Source organism: Heterodontus francisci, unplaced genomic scaffold (genome assembly GCF_036365525.1).
Source record: "Heterodontus francisci isolate sHetFra1 unplaced genomic scaffold, sHetFra1.hap1 HAP1_SCAFFOLD_59, whole genome shotgun sequence".
In the NCBI taxonomy this organism is placed as follows: Eukaryota; Metazoa; Chordata; class Chondrichthyes; order Heterodontiformes; family Heterodontidae; genus Heterodontus; species Heterodontus francisci.
In genome coordinates this window covers 3,545,462-3,566,336 of record NW_027140758.1, presented here as the reverse complement: position 1 = coordinate 3,566,336, position 20,875 = coordinate 3,545,462, and positions in this window count along the sequence as shown.

Sequence of the window (20,875 nt, the reverse complement as noted above, 5' to 3'; positions counted from 1 at the left end):
CCCTTGATGTTCAATGACATTGCCATTGCTGAATCCCCCACTATTAACATCTTGGGGATACCATTGACCAGAAACTTAATTATACCAGCCACATAAATGCTGTGGCTGTAAGAGCAGGTCAGAGGCTAGGAATTCTTCAGCAAGTAACTCACCTCCTGTCTCCCCAATACCTGCCCACTATTTACAAGGCACAAGTCAGAAGTGTGATCAAATATTCTCCCCTTGCGTGGATGAATGCAGCTTTAACAACAGTCAAGAAGCTCGACGCCATCCAGGACAAATTAGCCCGCTTGATTGGCATCGCATCCACCACCTTAAATATTCACTCCCATTACCACTGATGCACAGTGACAGCAGTGTGTACCATCTACAAGCTGCACTGCAACAACTCACCAAGGCTTCTTGGACAGTACCTTCCAAACCCGCCACCTCTACCACCTAAAAGGACAAGGGCAGCAGACACATTAGAAAACCACCATCTGAAAGTTCCCCTCCAAGCCACACACCATCCTGACTTGGAACTAAATTGCCAATCCTTCACTGTCACTGGGTCAAAATCCTGGTACTCCATTCCAAACAGCGCTTTGGTTGTACCTACACAGCAAGGACTGCAGTGGTTCAAGAAGGCAGCTCACCACCACTATATCAAGGACAATAAGGAACGGACAATAAATGCTGGCAAGGCCAATGATGCCCACAACCTATGAGCAAATGAAAGAAAGGTAAGGAAATGGTGAAGGGCTTTGATAGGGTACACGGAGATATGTTTCTACTTGTGTTGGTGTCCGAAACAAGAGCCAAAAATATAAAATCATCATTAATAAAACCATTGAGGAATTCTTGAAAACCCTATTTATGTAGTGAGTGGTGAGTGGAATCTGGAATTTGCTATCACAAGGAGAGGATGCGGCGGATAGTATTGACACATTTAAGGGGAGGTGGAACACGTGTATGGGGAGAAAGGAATTGTGGGATACACACATTGGGCTTTATTTTTCTTTCATTCATTCATATGAAGCAGGATGGCTGGAAATATGTGTGGAGCATAGCGCAGTTGGGATGTTCCCAGTGCAGTGTTTTGTCTGGATGGATCTGCCCAGAACACTTGTGTTGCAGGAGCTGGGAGCTTCAGTACTTCAGTGGAGGCAGACACTGACACTGGTTTTCATTTGTGGCTATTATTAATGATTATTCGTTGAGAGATTAAATTGATCACTTTGATATTTTACACATCACCTGTTCTTGAGTTATAAGATATACTTTTTCTTCTTCCAGGCAAATACTTGAAGGAATCATGATGAATGTGATGGTTGCTGCACTTGAGGCACAAGGAACAGTGCAGCCAGTTCCTCTCACACACAATAGGTACATTATCACTCAGAATGCAGAGCCACAGTTGGTTCATCAGTTCCACAGTGTCAGACTGCAGAAGTCGTCAGGCCCACATTGATCCCACGTTCCAGAGACATCATTTCAATCCAAGAATCAAACAAAGCAGGAGAGAAAGAAGTTGTTTCCATTTCACCCCAATTCAGTCCCACTGACAGTCAGGTACATCAATCCCAGGTCAAAATCACACCCACTAGCAGATTAAAATGTAATGTGTCAATCTACATATAATGCAGACTTAGCTATCAATTAAATATCAGATAGAATTGGCACATGGTACTGATTGGATGACACAGAATCTAACCTAATGGTATACCCTGACATTTAAATTAAATACCATAGGCAAAGTTCACATCGATTGATTATAAAGGATGTTTAAACATCCCCATAGTGTACCTGAAGATACAAGTTACATACAAGTCCAACATTCATTACAGTGAAATATTTAAAGCTGCTGAAAGATATTAGAACCTGAGACACAAATTAGATGCCAGTTCAGAACTCACCCACACTGTAAAATTGAAAGATACAGAATCAATTCCATTAGATCTAAACATTATATACCATTCTAAAAACTCAAACAATATCAAACTGAAATACAGTATTGATTCCATTCATATAGATTGATCTAAACAATACCAGTGCAAAAATCACATGCAGTATCAGATTGAGCAATGCTGATATGAAGTCTAAACTGTGATGTAAATTAGATGCCAGTGCAGAACTTACCCAGACTGCGGAATTGAAAAATACAATAGACTGAGATACGGATTATTTACCAGCCAAAAACATCTCATACATTATCAGAGTGAAATAGATTATCAATTCCATTTGTGTAGACTGAGCTCCACATTACAAAGCAGTATAAAAAAATCTCATATCAGGTTGTTTTAGTTATTATGCTACAAGACTAGTAATCCAGAAGTCTCGACATGAGTTCAAATTCTACGACAGAATCTGAGTAATTTAATTTCAGTTAATCAAAAAAATCTGGAATTAAAAAATCTAGTATCAATACTAGTGACCTTGGAACTACTAGATTGTTGCAAGAAAATCCATCAGATCCAGGAATGTCCTTAAGAGAAGGAAATCTGCCATTCTGACCCAGTCTGGCCTATAAGTGATTCCAGACCCACAGGAATGTGATTCAATCTTAACTGTCCTCTGAAATGGCCCAGTAAACCACTCAGCATAATTGTAAGAGTAATTACTGATGGGCAATAAATACTGACCTTGCCAGCGATGTCAACATCCTGTGAATGAATAAACAAGCAGTATCAGACTGAGAAATAACATTATATATTCCATTGGAACAGACTGAAGTACAGATAACATAGCACGCCATAAATCTATAGTGTTCGAATGAAAGATACTGTCTCAATTATTTATTGCAGCCTGAGCTACACATTACATCCCTTTTTTTTTAGAATTAGAACATTACAGCGCAGTACAGGCCCTTCAGCCCTCGATGTTGCGCCGACCTGTGAAACCATCTGACCTACACTATTCCATTTTCATCCATATGTCTATCCAATGACCACTTAAATGTCCTTAAAGTTGGTGAGTCTACTACTGCTGCAGGCAGGGCGTTCCACGCCCCTACTACTCTCTGAGTAAAGAAACTACCTCTGACATCTGTCCTATATCTATCACCCCTCAACTTAAAGCTATGTCTCCTCGTGTTTGCCATCACCATCCGAGGAAAAAGACTCTCACTATCCACCCTATCTAACCCTCTGATTATCTTATATGTCTCTATTAAGTCACCTCTCCTCCTCCTTCTCTCCAACGAAAACAACCTCAAGTCCCTCAGCCTTTCCTCGTAAGACCTTCTCGCCATACTAGGCAACAGCCTAGTAAATCTCCTCTGCACCCTTTCCAAAGCTTCCACATCCTTCCTATAATGCGGTGACCAGAACTGCATGCAATACTCCAGGTACGGTCTCACCAGAGTTTTATACAGCTGCAGCATGACCTCGTGGCTCCGAAACTCGATCCCCCTACTAATAAAAGCTCACACACCATATGCCTTCTTAACAGCCCTATTAACCTGGGTAGCAATTTTCAGGGATTTATGTACCTGGACACCAAGATCTCTCTGTTCATCTACACCACCAAGAATTTTCCCATTAGCCCAGTACTCTGCATTCCTGTTACTCCTTCCAAAGTGAATCACCTCACACTTTTCTGCATTAAACTCCATTTGCCATCTCTCAGCCCAGCTCTGCAGCCTATCTGTATCCCTCTGTACCCTACAACATCCTTCGGCACTATCCACAACTCCACCGACCTTCGTGTCATCCGCAAATTTACCAACCCACCCTTTTACACCCTCTTCCAGGTCATTTATAAAAATGACACACAGCAGTGGCCCCAAAACAGATCCTTGCGGTACACCACTAGTAACTAAACTCCAGGATGAACATTTGCCATCAACCACCACCCTCTGTCTTCTTTCAGCTAGCCAATTTCTGATTCAAAGCACAGTGGCGCAGTGGTTAGCACCGCAGCCTCACAGCTCCAGGGGCCCAGGTTCAATTCTGGGTACTGCCTGTGTGGAGTTTGCAAGTTCTCCCTGTGTCTGCGTGGGTTTTCTCCGGGTGCTCCGGTTTCCTCCCACAAGCCAAAAGACTTGCAGGTTGATAGGTAAATTGGCCATTATAAATTGTCACTAGTATATGTACGTGGTCGGGAAATATAGGGACAGGTGGGGATGTTTGGTAGGAATATGGGATTAGTGTAGGATTAGTATAAATGGGTGGTTGATGTTCGGCACAGACTCGGTGGGCCAAAGGGCCTGTTTCAGTGCTGTATCTCTAATAAAATAAATAAAAACCCCATACTTCCGTATTTTCTGCAACAGCCTACCGTGGGGAACCTGATCAAACACCTTACTGAAATCCATATACACCACATCCACTGCTTTACCCTCATCCACCTGTTTGGTCACCTTCTCGAAAAACTCAATAAGGCTTGTGAGGCACGACCTACCCTTCACAAAACCATGCTGACTATCGCTAATGAACTTATTCTTTTCAAGATGATTATAAATCCTGTCTCTTATAACCTTTTCCAACATTTTACCCACAACCGAGGTAAGGCTCACCGGTCTATAATTACCAGGGCTGTCTCTACTCCCCTTCTTGAACAAGGGGACAACATTTGCTATCCTCCAGTCTTCCGGCACTATTCCTGTCGACAATGACGACATAAAGATCAAGGACAAAGGCTCTGCAATCTCCTCCCTTGCTTCCCAGAGAATCCGAGGATAAATCCCATCTGGCCCAGGGGACATATCCATTTTCACACTCTCCAAAATTGCTAACATCTTATCCTTGTGAACCTCAATCCCATCTAGCCTAGTAGCCTGAATCTCAGTATTCTCCTTGACAACATTTTCTTTCTCTACTGTAAATACTGACGCAAAATATTCATTTAACACTTCCCCTACCTCCTCTGATTCCACACACAACTTCCCACTACTATCCTTGATTGGCCCGAATCTAACTCTAGTCATTCTTTTATTCCTGATATACCTATAGAAAGCCTTAGGATTTTCCCTGATCCTATCCGCCAATGACTTCTCGTGTCCTCTCCTTGCTCTTCTTAGCTCTCCCTTTAGATCCTTCCTGGCTAGCTTGTAACTCTCAAGCACCCTAACTGAGCCTTCACGTCTCATCCTAACATAAGCCTTCTTCTTCCTCTTGACAAGCGCTTCAACTTCTTTAGTAAACCACGGCTCCCTCGCTCGACAACTTCCTCCCTGCCTGACAGGTACATACTTATCAAGGACACGCAGTAGCTGCTCCTTGAATAAGCTCCACATTTCGATTGTTCACATCCCCTGCAGTTTCCTTCCCCATCCTACGCATCCTAAATCTTGCCTAATCGCATCATAATTTCCTTTCCCCCAGCTATAATTCTTGCCCTGCGGTATATACCTGTCCCTGCCCATCACTAAGGTAAACCTAACCGAATTGTGATCACTATCACCAAAGTGCTCACCTACATCTAAATCTAACACCTGGCCGGGTTCATTACCTAGTACCAAATCCAATGTGGCATCGCCCCTGGTTGGCCTGTCTACATACTGTGTCAGAAAACCCTCCTGCACACACTGGACAAAAACTGACCCATCTAAAGTACTCGAACTATAGTATTTCCAGTCAATATTTGGAAAGTTAAAGTCCCCCATAACAACTACCCTGTTACTCTCGCCCCTGTCGAGAATCATCTATGCTATCCTTTCCTCTACATCTCTGGAACTATTCGGAGGTCTATAAAAGACTCCCAACAGGGTGACCTCACCTCTCCTGTTTCTAACCTCGGCCCATACTACCTCAGTAGACGAGTCCTCAAACGTCCTTTCTGTCGCTGTAATACTCTGCTTGATTAACAATGCCACACCCCCCCCCCCCCCCCCCTTTTACCATCTTCTCTGTTCTTACTGAAACATCTAAATCCCGGAACCTGCAACATCCATTCCTGCCCCTGCTCTCCCCATGTCTCCGAAATGGCCACTCCATCGAGATTCCAGGTACCAACCCATGCTGCAAGCTCACCCACCTTATTCCAGATGCTCCTGGCGTTGAAGTAGACACACTTTAAACCAGGTTCTTGCTTGCCAGTGCCCTCTTGCGTCCTTGTAACCTTATCCCTGACCTCACTACTCTCAACATCCTGTACACTGGAACTACAATTTAGGTTCCCATTCCCCTGCTGAATTAGTTTAACCCCCCCCCCCCGAAGAGCACTAGCAAATCTCCCCCCCCCCCAGGATATTGGTACCCCTCTGGTTCAGGTGAAGACCATCCTGTTTGTAGAGGTCCCACCTACCCCAGAAAGAGCCCCAATTATCCAGGAAACCAAAACACTCCCTCCTGCACCATCCCTGCAGCCACTTGTTCAACTCCTCTCTCTCCCTATTCCTCGCTTCGCTATCACGTGGCACGGGCAACAACCCAGAGATAGCAACTCTGTTTGTTCTCGCTCTAAGCTTCCACCCTAGCTCCCTGAATTTCTGCCTTAAATCTCCATCTCTCTTCCTACCTATGTCGTTGGTGCCTATGTGGACCACGACTTGGGGCTGCTCCCCCTCCCCCCTAAGGATCCCAAAAACATGATCCGAGACATCACTATCTAAAATCGCATACAGTTTCAGACTGAGATACAGTATTTATTCCATTACTGCAAACTGAGCTACTTGTTTCGCAGAAGTTCTAAATACTGAACAAGTCTGGTCTCTTTTGTTTGGAAAAGAGGAAGCTGAATGATCACCGAATAGAAGCACTGAATTATATGAAAGGATTTGATAGGGTAGAGGTAGAGATATTTCCCATTTGTGGTGGAGTCAAAAGCTGTAAATATGAAATAGTCAGGAATAAATCAAATAATTAATTCAGGAGAAACTTCTTTACCCTGCTTTGGACCTGGTTAGAATCTGGAACATGCAGCACTTGGGTTGATGAGAATTGTTACATTTAACATCAAATTAAATGATTGATAAATTAAATATGAGGCAGAAAAGATTTGAGGGATTTGCAGATACAATTAGAGGAGGTAAGGTGGGAGGAGGCTCATGTGGAACCAGCAGCACTTGGGCAGAATAGCTTGTCTCTGTGTTGTAAATTCTATGTAATTGTGTGTAGGATGAATTCTGAAATACAAACTATCCCAGAGATTAATGATTTCTGAATGCATCCCACACATAGAGTACCAGAGACTGACAGACACTGAACAAAACTCACACTCATAGGCAGTACCAGAAACTGACAGATTCTGAATAAAACCCACACTCATAGGCAGTACCAGAAACTGGCACATACTGAATAAAACCCACACTCATAGGCAGTACCAGAGACTGACGGATGTTAAATGAGCCCAGATTCAAAGGTTTACAGTGGCAGAGAGGTACAACAGCAATCCTACTCTCACACACAGTACCAGAGGCTGACTGATACAGAATGAATCACACAGTTACATACTGCAACAGAGAATTATTGGCAGTGTCTGAATCCTAAGCTCACAAACAGAATTAGAGACTGACTGACGGCAGCATGAATTCCACAGTCTCTTTCAGTAACGGAAACTGACAGATCGCCACTGTAAAGAATGATTCTTACTCTAAGGTACGGGACAACAGGCTCACTTATTTGGCACAGGGTCATCACTAATGTTTGAGCTAACTAAATGCAATAACAGCTCGTCTTGTTTCTTAGTATTTCTAAATCCCATCTGTCCAACAAAAGCTGAACAATTATTGCAGGTTGTGTCTGACTGTCTGATCTGTAAACTGCACTATATCACAAATTGCTGACGTTTTCTAGCTAAAAGTGAGAAATGCAACATAGGGGCAGAAATTGACATGGTCTGTCAGTGTTAAAGAAGCAGGTAATGTGAGGTAATAGATTTTTGTCTGTAAGTGCTACACTGATATTGCTTCATATATTTATATTGAAAATAAAGATAATTGATTCGTAATAAAGGTTGTCTTCGTTGATCCGATGATTGTAAATGTGCCCTGTTATATTTTACCAGTATTTACCATTGACCAGTATTTCTGTCTGTTTTTTCAGGATAGTATTTACATTACTTCAAATAAAGAATACATGACTACACAAAGAACTGAGCAGAATGCTGAAAATTTCACAGCAAACAGTTAAAATAGAAAGCGATGAAATACAGAAAGATAAAAGCTAAAATACTGCAAACACTCAGCCAGTCCGGAAACAACTGTGGAGAAGTGAAGCTCGGGTTAATGGTCCAGTTCTGCGACCCTTCAATAAACCTGAAACGTTGCTCCTACCTTCCTCTCTCCACAGATGCTGCGGGAAGTGCTGAGTGTTTCCAGAATCTTCTGTTATTATCCAGATTTCCAGTGTGTGCAAAAAGTCTCTTTTTGAATAAAATATTCCCTGGGAAGGAATTGTAAGATTTAGGTTCTGTGTTCACAGATACACAAAGAAGCGGGTCGAGCTCATAATGTCGAGCTCATAATAGTTTATTAAGAAGCAACAGTTTAAATATAATATTAAGAAGTAACAGTTTATATATGAAGAGTTTAATTATGGTAATGCATAAGCCAAACAGACAGAAAAGACAAACGACCCGTAACAGATTGAATGGATGACCGGTCCCGGATCATACAGTGGGGAAGAACAGTGTTGACAGTCTCCCCGACGATGAGGCAGGTGAGGTGTTGGTGTCCTCAGTCTTCTTCAGCCAACCAAAGTGTCAATCTGAAGGCGACTCTTTCCCTCCCGAGCACCCAAAAAAGTGGCTCAACTTAGAGAGGCCGGAATGTGAGAAACTGCTGAGAATAAGGGACCCTCGCAGCCAGGACACATTTCCCGGTGGATTTTCCAATAGAAACTGCGACTGGAGAGAGTCTTTGGGAAATGGAATTCCTGAATGGAGTGAAAGAGTTAGTGATTGGTTTGTAGATGTTAAATCTGATTGGATGGCTGAAGAGACCAATTGTAGTATTACAATATAAAACCGTTGTGACATCATTGCCATCGCCCAATCACAATCTTAACTTTCCCCCATCCCTCATTTGCAAAGAGCTGTGGGATTGTCTATTTAATCCGCACTCGGAAGGGGTTTGGTTTATTTCTGTGTCTGAAATTGAATCTGAAAATGCCTGAAGAGAAGAAAACAGCTGCTAAGAAGGGCGCCAAGAAAACCTTAAATAAACCGTCAGCAAAGGGCGGCAAGAAGCGGAGAAAGTCGAGGAAGGAGAGTTACTCCATCTACATCTACAAAGTGATGAAGCAGGTTCACCCCGACACCGGCATCTCCTCCAAGGCCATGAGCATCATGAACTCGTTTGTGAACGATATTTTCGAGCGCATCGCGGGTGAGGCTTCCCGCCTGGCCCATTACAACAAGCGCAGCACCATCAGCTCCCGGGAGATCCAGACCGCCGTGCGCCTGCTGCTGCCCGGGGAGCTGGCCAAGCACGCCATGTCGGAAGGGACAAAGGCGGTGACCAAGTACACCAGCTCCAAGTAAAACTGCACAATGGACTGAAAAACATCCCAAACACAACGGCTCTTTTAAGAGCCACCCACAATCTCTCTGAAAAAGCTACATCATCTCAATGGTATCGATTTGGTTTTTTTTATGAAGAGTCTGGAACTTTCTAATTGCCTTTCTGATCTCTGTTTTAACCCCATGGATTCTGGGTGATTCACTTTCACTGTTGAGATCTTTGTGTCTCTACTTATTAATGCCGTGTAAATTAATTACTGATCACTGACCCCAAGTGCGCTTGGATCTCGGACGCGTTCATATTCGACCCCTTTCCTGTATCTCGTTAATAAAAGCTGACAGATCAGTTCTCAGTCACTTGTTTCCCTTGTTCAAGCTCGGCCTCAATAATTAATAAGTACATTATCTGGAAACCCCGCTGTTGTAGGAACCCTCAGTCTCACATTTCAACACCTGACAGTAAAAATCTTCTCTCCGTTTTTGTCTCCCACAAATAGGTTCAATCTAGAATCAGTGATGCGGTATCTTGACAAAGATTGATCTGAATTGTGTCAGCTTGCAGAATGCTGTGAATGAGACTTTCTGCCTCCGCTTACAGACTGTTTCAAAAAGGACTGAGAATAAACCCGAATAGATACCGGATTGTAAAAGTGTATCTGGAACTTGTGACAAAGTGTAGAATAATACAAGAGGAGAAAGATTTTAAATTTTTTTGCTGTAAAATGAAATTGCCTGTTAATGCGATATTCTATATTGAAACTGCTCCTTGTTTTACAGATATATTAGCGGGCTTTTCAAATTAAAAAAATCGGTTGGAGTCTGACAATTTAGCGCCGTTATTTTCCGCCGTTATTCAGCGTGGAATCTCCGGATTGGTGAATTAAGCAGCTCTGGGATTGGAAACATGAACCACATCATGAGATGCAGTAACAGAGTGACCAATCAGCAGCCTCCACCACTAACATCCCAGCCCAGAGGGACCAATGTCAGCAGATTTCAGCATTCTTTGTGAAAGTATTTGTGAGATTGTGGCCTGAGCAGACTGCCAAAGTCATTTGGCAGAATACCTCATCACCAGAACTTTCAAACAAGCACCAAGATGTAGCTTGGCTGGTGGTGAGAAGAGCCCTCCCCGTCAGATCCTTCCTGCATGCCCGAAGTCTCACCCCCTCCACACAATGCCCTCGAGGTGGCTGTGGTGGGGAAGAGATGGTTGCCCACCTCCTCCTGGAATGTGTCTTTGCAAAGCAGGTGTGGAAAGAGATGCAATGGTTTTTGTCGAGGTTCATCCCAAGCAGCTCTGTAGCACAGGGGTCTGTGCTCCACGGGCTGTTCCCAGGGACGCACACCGAGATAAACATCAACTGCTGCTGGAAGACAATCAATTTGGTGAAAGACGCCCTTTGGTCTGCACAAAACTTGCTGGTCTTCCAGCGCAAAGAGTTGTCCAGGACCGAATGTTGCGGACTGGCACATTCCAAGGTCCAGGACTACGTGCTGAGGGACGCACTAAAGATTGGGGCAGCCGCAGCAAAGGCTCAATGTGGAAAGATCACAGTGTAAGGTCCCCCCAGCAAAGTGAACGGAGGGGCTGGACAAATGGGAAACCCCTCAACTGTATCTAGAAAATATTTGGTTTGCTGTAAAATGTACATCGCATGTAAAATGAAATGGAAGGGTTGTGAGGCAACTCACTCCTGTATTGAAAGAAACTAATCTCATTTGCACTCCTTGTATTTTTCGACTTTGTGCTTTTTGGAACTGTTTGGTAATCTATTTTTTTTATAGTTTTTTATGAATAAAGTATACTTTGGAAATTTAAAAAAAGTGGCTGGAAGAGGGGCAGCCACTGCAAAGTCTCAATGAGGTATAAACACTGTGTAAGGTTCTCCCACCAAAGTGAACTGAGGGGCTGGACCCATGGGAAACCCCTCGGGCTGTATACACTGAATATGGGTTTGCTGTGAAATGGAAGGGTTGTGAGGAAACTCACTCCTGCATCAAAGAAAACTGATTTCCTTTGCACTTTTTGGGATGTCAACTTGGTGTTATTTTGAACTGTTTTGTACTGTATTTCTTTACAGATTTTTATGAATAAAGTATATTTTGGGGGAAAAGAGGAAGAAGAAAACACCAGCGGGAAAGCTCGGGCCAGGGCCAAGGCCAAGTCTCACTCCTCCCGGGCTGGACTGCAGTTCCCGGTGGGCCGTGTTCACAGGCTCCTGAGAAAGGGCAACTATGCTGAGCGTGTGGGTGCCGGAGCCCCGGTCTATCTGGCTGCTGTGCTCGAGTATCTGACCACTGAAATCCTCGAGCTGGCCGGTAACGCGGCCCGGGACAACAAGAAGAGCCGCATCATCCCCAGGCACCTGCAACTGGCCGTCCGCAACGACGAGGAGCTCAACAAGCTGCTGGGAAGGGAGGCCATCGCTCAGGGCGGTGTGCTGCCTAATATCCAGGCCGTGCTGCTACCCAAGAAAACCAGCGCTCAGAGCTCCCAGAAAAAGTAAAGCGGCCAAAATGTCATCTAATAAACCAAAGACTCTTTTCAGAGCCACCCGCAGTCTCTGTGAAAGGGTTGGTTACTGTCAGGAGGGAGTCAGAGATGGAGTTATTGTAATGGTGCATTGACCAGTTTCACATCTGTCCAGGTGTGTTTTCCGTTCCCTCTCTGGATTTCGCTCTGCTCCTCTGCTCACACATCCCCCTGCACCCTTCCCCCCACCCCCAATTAAATGAAGAACTGAACTACATGATGTCAATCAACAATTTAATAAATGCCGCCACCTTCAATTTCATAAATTTGGAGACCCTCCCGGTGCATTAATGATAAGTGGTTTGGTGCTGATGAATTAATTTAATAATGGAAGTATCTGGGTCAATTCTGGTCTGTTTTTCATTGAGACAGTTTGAATTATTTTTTCTCTCTCCGGTGATCAATGAGAATCTGCTCCCGGAACAGAGCAAGTGCAGGAAGGAAGAGGCCATTCTCGGGCTGTGTGTGGACAAGGTAAGGGAGACAGAACGGGAAGAATCTGCTATTGAAAATCATTGTTGTTTTCTGTCCTCAAACCTGTAATGCACGTTCCTGGTTTGGCTTTAGTTTCACACTGTTTGTTGTTCTTGAAGAGTGAATGGAGGAAATAGAGCCGGGCAGTAGGGATGTGGGCAGTTATGCGAACAACAACTATTGCTGTCACTCGGTGAGAAGTATCGAGGAAATATTTTAAACAGCGGCTGTCGATTTCGGTTGAATGGTTGGTCCAATGAGAAACAAGGAAATGGCAGAGACTTTGAACAAGTATTTTGACTCAGTCTTCATGGTAGAAAACACTAAAAGCATCCAAAGAATAGTATAAAATCAAGGGGAAAAGGAGGGAAGGAACTTGAAACGATCATTGTCGCTGGAAAAAATGTATGAGGAAAACTAATGGGACTAAAATCTGACAGATCCCCTAGACCTGATGGCCTGCATCCCAGAGTTTAAAAGAAATGGCTCCAGCCATAGTGGATGCGTTGGTTGTAATCTTCGACAATTCACGAGATTCTGGAACAGCGCCAGTGGATATTAAAACCACAAATGTCAAACCCCTATTCAAAAAGCAGGTAATGATAGGCCTGCTAGCCTAATGTCTGTCATTGGGAAAATGCTGGAATCCATGATTAAGTAAGTGGTAGCAGAACATTCAGAAAATTAAAGTACAATCATGCAGAGTCAACATGGATTTATGAAAGGGAAACCATGTTTGACAAAATTATTAGAGTTCTTTGAGGATGTAACAAGCAGGGTATATGAAGGGGAACCAGTAGATGTAGTGTATTTGGATTTTAAAAGCGTTCGATAAAGTGCCATGTAAAAAGTTACAACACAAGATAAGAGCTCATGGTGTTCAGGTGTAATATGTTAGCACGGATAGAGGATTGGCTAACTAACAAGAAACAGAGAATTGGGTTAAATGGGTCATTTTTCAGGTTGGCAAACTAACTAGTGGGGTGCCACAGGGATTGGTGTTGGGGCCTCAACTACTTACAATCTATATTAATAACTTGGATGAAGGGATCGAGTGTATTGTAATCAAATTTGCTGGGGATACAAAGATAGGTGGGAAAGCAAGTTGTGAGGAGGACACAATGAGTTTGCAAAGGGATAAAGACAGGTTAAGTGTGTGGACAAAAATTTGGCAATGAAGTATAATGTGGGAAAATGTGAGGTTATCCACTTTGGTATGACGTATAGAAAAGCAGAATATTATTTAATTCGAGAGAGAATGCAGAATACTGTGGTACAGAGGGATCTGGGTGTCCTCATATATGAATCACAATATGTTAGCATGAAAACACAGCAAGTAATTAGGAAGGCAAATGGAATGTTGGTGTTTATTGCAAGGGGGATGGGGTATAAATGTGCAGGTTGTTGGTTCGACCACACCTTGAGTGTTGCATGCAGTTTTGGTCTCCTTATTTAAGGAGAGATATATTTGCATTGGAGGTAGTTCAGGTAAGTACCACTAGGTTGATTTCTGGGATAAAGGTGTTGTGTTATGTGGAAAGGTTGACCTGGTTGTGGTGCACTCATTGGAGTTTAGAAGAATGAGAGTCAATCTTATTGAAATACATAAGATTCTGAGGGGGCTTGACAAGGTATTTGCTGAAATGATGTTTCCCCTCATGAGGGAATCGAGAACTATGGGGGAACAGTTTCAAAATAAGGAGTCTCTCATTTTAGATGGAGTTGAGGAGGAATTTCTTCTCACAAAGGGCTGCTATTCTTTGGAATTATCTACCCAAGAGGATGGTGGCGGTTAGTCATTGAATATATTCAAGGTTGAGTTAGACTGACTTTTGATCTACAAGGGAATAATTGGTTATAGGGGCAGGCAGGATAGTGGAGTTGAGGCCATGATTAGATCTGCCATGATCTTATTGAATGGTGGAACAGGCTCGAGTGGCAGAATAGCCTAATCCTGCTCTTAGTTATTATGTTCTTATGCTATAATGCCAGATGGAAATAAAAATCTGACAGAGACTGCAATCTGAAGACAACAGAAGGCAGGTCTCTCTCTCTCTCTCACACACACATGCCGAGTCCCAGAGACCCATGGGAGTAGCTCAACCCTCAAGACAGAAGACCAGCGAAACAAGTTTGAAAGTGTGCACTGGTCCCCAACAAGAACTGCAAGCCATAACAGCAATCAAAGACTTTCCATCAAACCCAAAGCCAGCAACTGAACTCCAGCTATTGCTTCAAATCTTTTCCCCTTTTCCGTTTCTATTTGTGTGTCTGTTTATCACATATGCACGCTAGCGTGGTTGTGCTGCGTATCTTTATTCATTTTAACTGAATTAGATTTTTAAGGTTAATAAACTTACACTGTTCTTTTTTAAATCTGAGAAAACATGCCTGGTTGATTTCTTTGCCATTAGAATTAGGGAGTAGTGAAGCTAAAACATGGTGTTTTAAAAAGTTAAACCCTGTTACAGGTAAGGAAGAGGCTGAGAGGGGGAACCTTTCTCACCTGGTCGTAACAATGACTTTTCTAGCTTCTACCTCAATTGATCTTGAGTTACAGAGATATTTTTCTTTCTCCCTGTAGGCAAAAGCTTGAAGGAACCTGAAGGAAGGTGGTGATTCCCCAGCACAAGGAAAAGTGCAGTCCACTCCTTCTAACACAGAGTAGGTACATTATCACACCCAGAGCACAGAGACACAGACAGGCCATGAGTTCCACAGGCACAGAGAGCAGAAGTAGTCAGACTCGCACAGATCCCAAGTTCCAGAGACACATTTTCAATCCAGCAGACAATCAAACAATGCAGGAGTGGCAGAAGTTGTTTCCAATTCACCCCAACTCAGTACTGCTGAAAGGTAGGTCTATCAATCTCAGTTCAAAATCACACCCACCATCAGATTGAAAGGCACCGGATTAATCCCACAAAAGTGCAGCCTAAGCTACAAATTAAATATCAGGTAGAGCAGCTGATGGAAAGGTACAGAATGAATCCTTAGCATGTAGCCCAGACTGCATACTCAGTGACAGATTACAATGTAGTACAAACATCTCATACAGTATCAAAAATAAAGTTATAGTATTATGTCAATTAGTGCACACTGCACTACTCATTTCATACCAGTCCAATAATCTCTGTAAGAGCTGTAACGAAAGATAGAGCATCAATTCAATGATTCTAATTGTACTGAGCACACCATTTGTGAGTTTGAAATATATGCCATCATTCACAAATGTGTTCAGTTACAGACTAAATATTAGTCCAAAACAGATAGCAATGAGGAAAAACCTCTTTACTCAGAGCGTTGTTAAACATTTGGAATTCTGTACCCCAGAGGGCTGTGGAAGCTCAGTCATTGAGTATGTTTAAAGCAGAGAGTGACAGATTTCTAAATACAAATGACATAAGGGGAAATGAGGATAGTGTGTGAAAAAGGCATTGAAGTGGATGATCAGCCATGATCATATTGAATGGCAGAGCATGCTCAATCGGCTGAATGTCCTGCTCCTATGATCCTATGTTCCTAAAATTCTCACACCACAACTCAATAAAACACACAGTTAAAATGTGATCCAAATTTTGAAATACAAATGAGGCAAGCAAATCGTGACACATTATGGCATTAAACAAATAGTTCTCAATACCATCACTGAGATACATATTAAGTGCAGGTACAGAGGAATCCTCTACCAGAATTTCATAGATACACAATGTATCACATTTGCAGACAATGGCAGTAGCTGAGAGATACAAAATTAATCCCACTGTAACTGACTGTCTGAGAAACAGACACATAAAAAATGAATTGTAACACACATTCAGTACCAGAGACTGCCAAATGCAGAATGAGCCCTGGATGTGCACATGCAGAGTGTACCAGAAATTGACTGATACTGAATGAGACCCAGACTCATATGCAGTACCAGAGACTAACAGCTGAAGAATAAAACCAACATTCACTTCCAGTACCAGAAAATAATATATGCATAACAGATATCACTCATGTACAGTAGCAGAGATTGACAAACAACAGAATGCAGTTTGACAGTCGGGAAGGTGCGAGAGCGAGCTTACAGCTGGGAAGTCAATTTCAGTGGAAGTTTAAAAGTTAATTCCCTTTTGTTTTCGGAGGACCAGGGGACTGCTGGGTAAGTAAAAACTATATATTTGGGTGGTTTATAATCTCTTTCTTTTAGTTTTGGTGACTGCAGCTTGACAGTAGCGAAGGTGCGAGAGCGAGCTTACAGCTGGGAAGTCAATTTCAGTGGGAGTTTAAAAGTTAATTCCCTTTTGTTTTCGGAGGACCAGGGGACTGCTGGGTAAGTAAAAACTATATATTTGGGTGGTTTATAATCTCTTTCTTTTAGTTTTGGTGACTGCAGCTTGACAGTAGCGAAGGTGCGAGAGCGAGCTTGCAGCTGGGAAGTCAATTTCAGTGGGAGTTTAAAAGTTAATTCCCTTTTGTTTTCGGAGGGCCAGGGGACTGCTGGGTAAGTAAAAACTATATATTTGGGTGGTGGCTGTACCCGAGACACTACACGTGTAGTGTCTCCCACCCACCCTCCTCCTCTAACAAAAAAAAGAACTCTGTTGTGTTGATAAGGTAAGCTTTTTATTTAAGAAGTTCTGTCCGTTGGATTGCTAACCTAACAAGTTTTGACAGTGTTTTGGTTTTTCAGTAGATTTGTTGGGAATTTAGAATAGAGGGAATGGAAGTGAAGGCAGTTGCATGTTCCTCCTGCGGAATGTGGGAGGTCAGGGTCGCCAAGAGTGTCCCTGCTGACTGCATCTGCGGGAAGTGCACCCAACTCCAGCTCCTCGAGAACCGCGTTAGGGAACAGGAGCTGGAGCTGGATAAACTTCGGATCATTCGGGAGGCGGAGGGGGTTATTGAGAGGAGTTATGGGGAGGTAGTCACACCTCAGGTAAAGGTAGGTAGATGGGTTGCCGTCAGGGGAAGGAGAGGGAACCAGCAGGCAGTGCAGGGATCCCCTCTGGCCCTTTCCCTCAACAACAGGTATACCGTTTTGGATACTGTTGCGGGGGACGACTTACCAGGGGAAAGCAATGGGGTACAGGTATCTGGCACAGAGTCTGTCCCTGTTGCTCAGAAGGGAAGGGGAAGAGGAGCAGAGCTTTAGTCATTGGGGACTCCATAGTTAGGGGAACAGATAGGAGGTTCTGTGGGAACGAGAGAGACGCACGGTTGGTATGTTGCCTCCCAGGTGCCAGGGTTCGTGATGTCTCGGATCGTGTTTTTGGGATCCTTAAGGGGGAGGGGGAGCAGCCCCAAGTTGTGGTCTACATAGGCACCAACGACATAGTTAGGAAGAGTGATGGGGATTTAAGACAGAAATTCAGGGAGCTAGGGTGGAAGCTTAGGGCGAGAACAAACAGAGTTGTTATCTCTGGGTTGTTGCCCGTGCCACGTGATAGCGAAGCGAGGAATAGGGAGAGAGAGGAGTTGAACATGTGGCTGCAGGGATGGTGTAGGAGGGAGGGTTTTGGTTTCCTGGATAATTGGGGCTCTTTCTGGGTAGGTGGGACCTCTACAAACAGGATGGTCTTCACCTGAACCAGAGGGGTACCAATATCCTGGGGGGGAGATTTGCTAGTGCTTTTCGGGGGGGTTTAACCTAATTCAGCAGGGGAATGGGAACCTAAAATGTAGTGCCAGTGTACAGGATGTGGAGTATTGAGGTCAGGGATAAGGTTACAAGGACGCAAGAGGGCACTGGCAAGCAAGAAACTGGTTTAAAGTGTGTCTACTTCAACGCCAGGAGCATCCGGTACAAGGTGGGTGAGCTTGCAGCATGGGTTGGTACCTGGGATCTCGATGTAGTGGCCATTTCGGAGACATGGGGAGAGCAGGGGCAGGAATGGATGTTGCAGTTTCCGGGATTTAGATGTTTCAGTAAGAACAGAGAAGAGGGTAAAAGAGGGGGGGGGGAGGGTGTGGCATTGTTAATCAAGGAGAGTATTACAGCGACAGAAAGGACGTTTGAGGACTCGTCTACTGAGGTAGTATGGGCCGAGGTTAGAAACAGGAGAGGTGAGGTCACCCTGTTGGGTGTCTTTTATAGACCGCCAAATAGTTCCAGAGATGTAGAGGAAAGGATAGCGAAGATGATTCTCGACAGGGGCGAGAGTAACAGGGTAGTTGTTATGGGGGACTTTAACTTTCCAAATATCGACTGGAAATACTATAGTTCGAGGACTTTAGATGGGTCTGTTTTTGTCCAGTGTGTGCAGGAGGGTTTTCTGACACAGTATGTAGACAGACCAACCAGGATGCCACATTGGATTTGGTACTGGGTAATGAACCCGGCCAGGTGTTAGATTTAGATGTAGGTGAGCACTTTGGTGATAGTGATCACAATTCGGTTAGGTTTATCTTAGCGATGGGCAGGGACAGGTATATACTGCAGGGCAAAAATTATAGCTGGGGGAAAGGAAATTATGATGCGATTAGGCAAGATTTAGGATGTGTAGGATGGGGAAGGAAACTGCAGGGGATGTGAACAATCGAAATGTGGAGCTTATTCAAGGAGCAGCTACTGCGTGTCCTTGATAAGTATGTACCTGTCAGGCAGGGAGGAAGTTGTCGAGCGAGGGAGCCGTGGTTTACTAAAGAAGTTGAAGCGCATGTCAAGAGGAAGAAGAAGGCTTATGTTAGGATGAGACGTGAAGGCTCAGTTAGGGCGCTTGAGAGTTATAAGCTAGCTAGGAAGGATCGAAAGGGAGAGCTAAGAAGAGCAAGGAGAGGACACGAGAAGTCATTGGCGGATAGGATCAGGGAAAACCCTAAGGCTTTCTAAAGGTATATCAGGAACAAAAGAATGACGAGAGTTAGATTAGGGCCAATCAAGGATAGTAGTGGGAAGTTGTGTGTGGAATCAGAGGAGGTAGGGGAAGTGTTAAATGAATATTTTGCGTCAGTATTTACAGTAGAGACAGAAAATGTTGTCGAGGAGAATACTGAGAATCAGGCTACTAGGCTAGATGGGATTGAGGTTCACAAGGAGGAGGTATTATCAATTTTGGAGAGTGTGAAAATAGATAAGTCCCCTGGGCCAGATGGGATTTATCCGAGGATTCACTGGGAAGCTAGGGAGGATATTGCAGAGCCTTTGTCCTTGATCTTTATCGTCATTGTCGACAGGAATAGTGCCGGAAGACTGGAGAATACCAAATGTTGTCCCCTTGTTCAAGAAGGGGAGTAGAGACAGCTCTGGTAATTATAGACCTGTGAGCCTTACTTCGGTTGTGGGTAAAATGTTGGAAAAGGTTATAAGAGACAGGATTTATAATCATCTTGAAAACAATAAGTTCATTAGCGATAGTCAGCACGGTTTTGTGAAGGGTAGGTCGTGCCTCACAAACCTTATTGAGTTTTTCGACAAGGTGACCAAACAGGTGGATGAGGGTAAAGCAGTGGATGTGGTGTATATGGATTTCAGTAAGGCGTTTGATAAGGTTCCCCAAGGTAGGCTATTGCAGAAAATACGGAAGTATGGGGTTGAAGGTGATTTCGAGCTTTGGATCAGAAATTGACCAGCTGAAAGAAGACAGAGGGTGGTGTTTGATGGCAAATGTTCATCCTGGAATTTAGTTACTAGTGGTGTACCGCAAGGATCTGTTTTGGGGCCACTGCTGTTTGTCATTTTTATAAATGACCTGGAAGAGGGTGCAGAAGGGTGGGTTAGTAAATTTGTGGATGACACGAAGGTCGGTGGAGTTGTGGATAGTGCCGAAGGATGTTGTAGGGTTCAGAGGGACATAGATAGGCTGCAGAGCTGGGCTGAGAGATGGAAAATGGAGTTTAATGCAGAAAAGTGTGAGGTGATTCACTTTGGAAGGAGTAACAGGAATGCAGAGTACTGGGCTAATGGGAAGATTCTTGGGAGTGTAGATGAACAGAGAGATCTTGGTGTCCAGGTATATAAATCCCTGAACGTTGCTACCCAGGTTAATAGGGCTGTTAAGAAGGCATATGGTGTGTTAGCTTTTATTAGTAGGGGGATCGAGTTTCGGAGCCACGAGGTCATGCTGCAGCTGTACAAAACTCTGGTGAGACCGCACCTGGAGTATTGCATGCAGTTCTTGTCACCGCATTATAGGAAGGATGTGGAAGCTATGGAAAGGGTGCAGAGGAGATTTACTCGGATGTTGCCTGGTATGGAGGGAAGGTCTTACGAGGAAAGGCTGAGGGACTTGAGGTTGTTTTCGTTGGAGAGAAGGAGGAGGAGAGGTGACTTAATAGAGACATATAAGATAATCAGAGGGTTGGATAGGGTGGATAGTGAGAGTTTTTTTCCTCGGATGGTGATGGCAAACACGAGATGACATAGCTTTAAGTTGAGGAGTGATAGATATAGGACAGATGTCAGAGGTAGTTTCTTTACTCAGAGTAGTAGGGGCGTGGAATGCCCTGCCAGCAACAGTAGTGGACTCGCCAACTTTAAGGGCATTTAAGTGGTCATTG